Here is a 6,115-nt window from a genome sequence, read left to right as displayed (position 1 = left end):
CCAAACGACGTAGGCAATGGTGGGTCGGACTGAGCCGAGCTGAACCACGACAGAACCTTTGAGTGAGTGTTGATGGAGCGAGAGATGCGTAGTATGTTTTGTGACTACAGGTCCATGTCAAACAAGTCTTTCTGGAGTTAATTAAATATTTAGCTGGATTTGAATTACTCCTCAGATAATGGGTCACTAGCCACATATATTTAGCGCCCCCTACCCAACTTCTACTCATCCCATCATCTAACAAACCTAAAGCATACTTTCCACAAAGTCAAAGAAACCTATCAACTCAGAAAACCACATTGTGCTTAACTGTATGTCAACAGAGGTTTGGGGGCTTCATATATCCTATATGCTCATTACCTAGTTTTTAATGAATCTCTTCTAACAAGTGGAATTGTGGCAGCATAGTTTATCAATGTACGTCCTTTAGCAACACTTACTAACCATTCAAACACTTATTCACAGCCAATACAATCAAACATAAGAGAAACTCAGATGTAAGATATGGGATATAAATACACTGTAAACATACAAAGCAAAGGTGTGTGTACATTAGTGGCTTCATACACACACTTTAGGACAGGACCTTTCATTCAACCTCAGGCCATATCAGCAAAGATAAACAAAATCAGCCTACACAACAATGCGTCAGACTTGTCAAAACAATCAGTATGTCCTCATTTCGACACCAAAAAAAACCATCAGAACATTGTGAATGTCATATTTAGCTGTTAAAATACATTTTCTGAGTCTAATCCCTGTCGACAAGCCCTGCATAAAAAGGACAGAAGAAGAAGAAAAACAGAATAAGCACAACTGGGATAATGCGTTTTTGCTGTTGCTGGTGTCACCATCTGACAAGTCCTGAGCTCACAGTGTGGCGTCATGACACACGTGTCTTTGCCAGCCTTATTAGTGAAGCGGTTTAGAGGAGGAACCAGGTGAGAATCAGTGTTTCTGCCAGGACTGTTTAGTGTGACGCACCATAACCTGCCCCGCTGCTCTGCCCTGGGGCATGTTTAATTCATGCTTTTTCTAAAAGTTGAATGCACCAAAGTCCAAAAGCCATTAGTGTCACCTTCTTTTTTCCCCACAATGTCATCTTTTTCACATCCTCTTCTTTCATCTCAACAGTACGAATGAGTACGAAATCCACCTCTTGTGGATTTTCTGTGTTCAATACATGTCATCCTTTCCATGCTTTCTGCTGCCCGTCTCTTTCCACCTCACACATCTCCAACATGCTTTTTCCCCCCTTGCACCTGCTCTTATTCATATAATGTACACTGGTGCCATCTTTCTGCCTCAAATGAAACACAACACATAAAAATATCTATACTCCTCGCTAGAACTTTTAGACCATGCTGAATTATTCACATCCACATCTCTGCACCACATCCCATGACCCAGAGAGAAGTGCTTTTATTTCCAACCCAACGTAATGAAATCTGGATGGCCCCTTTTTATTCTCCCTGGCATGATCATTTCTCTGAGCTGGGTTTAATAGAGCGGAGGTGATCAGATGCTTCTTGAAGCTTCCACAAGGCAGGGAAGTGTATATCATCTCTCCCTTATATGGGGGAAAAAAGAACTACACTATAGGTAGAGTGAGGAGGTCAGGGCAGCGCATTGCAGTGAACTTGTCACTAGCTTATAGACCTGGTGTGTCCAGATGCGTTGTACGCAGTGGGACTCAAGAATTTGACACATATGATAAATGAAGTAAAGGACCTCTGATTCGCTGGCGGAAACCAAACCTGTACTTCATACTGTGTGCAATTGTTTTTTTAGGATTCTACTGATGTCTTTGTGCATAGAATCATAGACTCATAGAAGTTAACAAAACATTTCTAAAGTTTCTAAACTATTATAAGGCAAAGTGTTCCACTGGAAGTGGCAAATGATTTGATACACTTCAACACAATACTTTTTTTTCTCAATAGTAAAACAACTTTAAAAGGTGTGGCTCCGTGGGTAAAGTAGTTGGCAGTTTGAGGCCAACTGTCCCTTAAAAATACAAAGAGCCCCCAAGCTGTCCAAAGCGACCCCCCCCCCCATCCCTGAGGCGAGTGGACAAACCAATGCATTCATGAATGTGTGGACTGGCCAAATGAAATGACTGACCAGGATGGGTCGCAGCGGTGGTCCCTCCAGTTCACCTTTTTTGGTGTGATAAAGCGGGCACACACACACACACATACATACATAAACACTGACATTCATATGCCTACAAAAAAGGATGTGTACATTTGTCTGATTGAGGAGAGCTATAATTTGATCGGCTGTGTCCAACTAGTGCTCTGTGTTGATTGTACAGTCTCTTAGCTTGAGGCACACCTAAGGGTGCAGTATACAGTATACATGATATACATGTACATTCATGTTCCATGACTTTGTGCTGGTTTTGCAATACAAATTTCCCATGGGGCAGTTACATGACATGGTCTGGTGTAAGCAGACAAAAAAAATTGGCGTTTCTCATGCTGACTTTAATTGCATTGAATCAAGTTGGGGACAACAATTTGTGTCCCAAATTGCATCTAAAACCTCAAGCCGACAAGATTATGGTCCTACAGATACAATAGTTTTCACACACACACACACACACACACACACACATACACAGGGAGCTCTACAGGTCTCTGTAGAGGGACTGCAAGTCAGGGATTGTAAACTGATGGTTATGAATGTGAAATAAATGTGTCAGCTCCATATTCTGGCAATATTTTGACTGTTACGGCTTGTGATAGTGAGGAAAGGAGTATCTGACACTTATACGCACTCAAGCCACAGGCAAGAAGAATACTTAAACAAGCTCCAAACCTCTGTTAGTACATCATAAGTGCTGTCTAAGAGCATCACACTCTCATTACTGTCGGCAGGGCTGGATATCTTTTATTCATCAGTGCCGTGGCACAAGGTGAAGCCAAATGTACTGTCAACACTGGGGATGTTTTTAAATGGGTTGGATATCTAAAATGAACTGAAGAGCCTAAATTAGAACTAAAGCTGTCAAGTCAGAACTGCACAGTTTGAAATTTCAAAATGGAAAAAGTCTGAATATACAGTCTGCACTGACGTTTGTTCAGGGGACAGAAACATCTGCTTTTGAACTTGAATGTATTTAACAGCATTTTATGTACTGGTGTCTTTGTTAGTCACCTCCAGCAAGCAGGCTAAAAAACACACAAAGTGATCTAATGCTGTTCGTGTGGAGCTGAAAGTGGGTTATCCAGCAGGACATGCAGACTTAAACCAGACTTAGCAGACGATATCTACCCACAAAGACTGTGGAAATGCAGAAAGTTTAATACCATAGGGTCGTGGGACAGGGGTCTATTGCTGGACTGGCACATTTTCATTGTGATTGTTTATTTCTCAACTACTTCTGACTCTGGGATGGAGCACATACAGCACTCCCCCAGTCCAAGATGATTGATTCTAACTTTATCAGCTGTTTTTAATTTCTCAAGTGTGGATGCTGCAGTCAGATTTGTACCTCCAGAGAAGCTGCTAAATGAGTTCACTGAGTAGTGTAATGCACAGGTGCGGGCACAAAAAAAAATACAGGAAACCACACTGAATGCTGATATCTGGCACACAGCCTGTCCTATGTTCTAAGCTATTTGGGCGTGTAGCGTGAAAAAGGACAGATAATTGGGTTTATCACTGGCGTATTTTTAGTTCCCATTTCTCCACACGGAATTTACAAAAGACTAAGAGAGGTTGAGGGAGCTTAAGAACACGATATGGAGAGAGAGGGGGATAAGAGAAGGATAAGGATGAGGGGAAGAGGAGGAATGGGGGTCAATGAAGAATATAGAGAATGGGCCACAGAGATGGGGTCTGGTACATGTCCAGGATTGTAAGAGTGTGTGTGTGTGTGTGTGTGTGTGTGTGTGTGTTTGTGTGTGTGTGTGTGTGTGTGTGTGTGTGTGTGTGTGTGAGTGAAGGAGCAGGAGTGTGTCCACCCTCAGGCAGCAGAGAGGGTAGATGAAGCAGAATGAGCCCTCTGGATGACTGCAGGCGTTCCTGACAGATCCTGCTTACTTAGGAGAGCAACCCCAGGGAGGTTTGGCAAAGCAGGGAGCCAGATCTTCCACTGTGGTGCAGACCTCTGCTTGCACCGACAGACTTTCGAGGGCATAAGAATATAAATCAGCCGATTGTTTTCCGGTTTGAGGCATTTTGTTCTAAGTGAGGTAAACAAACTGTTAGCAGTGAAAGCTGGAGAAGAAAGAAAATGCTCTTAATTTTTTTTTTTATATGCAAATGTTTAGAAGTTTCCTCAATGAAATAAACAAAACATAAAAGCTGTGTGAATTAGATTACTTGCATTATAAAGAATGTGAAGCAGATGTGACACAATTGGCCTTTGATATGACTTCTTAAGCCTTTCTGCTGCTGAGTTGGAGTCTGTGTCACTACAGTAGGTCAGGCTGCTGCCATAGGAGGTCAGTAGAGGAATGCTGCCTCACCTTTCCGAGTACAACTGTTCTCTGGCAGTTTGTCAGCTTGTGCATAGGCAGATCTCGCCCCGAGCCACTGAAAAACATTTTCCAGGTAAACCTTCCATGTCCATCAAATGTGAACAATTTCACCAACCTTGTAGCGATGCAAAAAAAGTAGGTAAAAGATTGTTACCACTGTGGCAGGCACAGATAATCCGAGCACGTGGATCACGAGATGGTGCTCGAGGCCTCCAACAGTTAACAAGGTAAAGGGAACTTCACAGTGTCTATAATTTAAGTGTAATGACAGTGTTTTGGGAAAAAGAAATACACTTGTATTTGACCTCTTGAAAAATATTACCAGCAAATAGTATGTCCTTTCGTTCCTGTTTTTCAAACACAGTAGGTTATAAGATGATGGATGAGGACAGCTTGAAAGAAAAAGCAGGGATCACCTTGGAAAAATTTATTTTTGGTGCCTCTTCTTTCAGTGTTCAGAGTTTTGTATGTATATGTGAACAATGATGTGTATTTCTGTGCTGTTAGATTGTGTGTGTTTTAGTAGTTAATACATAGTTTAAATGTTTTCCACATAGTTTCAATATTTGATCAACAATAAATTGCAATACTAATAACTAAATGTGAATAACATGCGAAGCATTTTAGTTAATGCAATTTAAACAAATTACTTTTTCCACTATCCATAGCTTAATGTATTCAAAGCAATCACTCTTCTCAAATTAAGTAGATTCAACTAATCCTAGGTTAACAGTGTAGGAGACAGGGTTGACGGCTCATATGTAAGTGGAATACATCTCAGCATAGCTTCTAAGCATGTTCCTTAAACAATTCCAATGAGGAAACTTAAAAATGTGGTCAAAACTAAACTGCTGATATTATACATAAACAAGTTGATTGGTCAATTTTGTTCTCCAATCTATTTCTGTAGTATAGTGTGTGAATTCATGTGAGTAGCTTTACTTTTCACAGACTTTTAGGTACATTTCATGACAGCTTGCTGGGCAAAAGGCTCAGTTTGCACATGCGAGTACTGGACTAAACTGCTGATCTCAGAAGGTGGGTTCACTTAAATTACCACTGCTGAGAGCAGCTCTGCCAGCAGAGATAGAATGAGGTGAGGGTGAAAGTGAGTAGTGGCTGGTTACAAAGCAAAGTGCTGCTCTGGGAAAAATGTTGACACTGCTCAGAAATCAGAGTCAATATTATATTGTATGTTTTTAAAAATGTTGATACTGTATATGTAAAGATAAAAGTGTGCACTCCTTTCTTATTAACAATATAAACATGTGTTTATGCATTGTGAATGCAGTAATTATTACAGTGGTCTGCAAATTGTTTCCCCCAACTATCATAATCTGTGTGTTGAAGCTGCTGGCAGAAACCTTTTTGACCTCCTGTCCTTTACATGTAGAAAACCACTTCAACCAATGTCATCTGTTCTATTTCAGCCACTTATTTAATAACTACTAATTTTATCCTGGGGTTGATCTATGAAATTGTTTAGCTGCCTATATCAACAATGTATTACTTTAAATTTACAGCTATTTGGAAAATATTTTTTTTCAGTGTATCCATTAGCTGTAACAACTAAAAACCATGTATTCACTACTTTTTACTGTTTTAACCCTATAAAAAAACAGATA

Source organism: Channa argus, chromosome 3 (assembly GCF_033026475.1).
Source record: "Channa argus isolate prfri chromosome 3, Channa argus male v1.0, whole genome shotgun sequence".
Lineage (NCBI taxonomy): Eukaryota > Metazoa > Chordata > Actinopteri > Anabantiformes > Channidae > Channa > Channa argus.
This window is presented reverse-complemented; position numbering follows the sequence as displayed.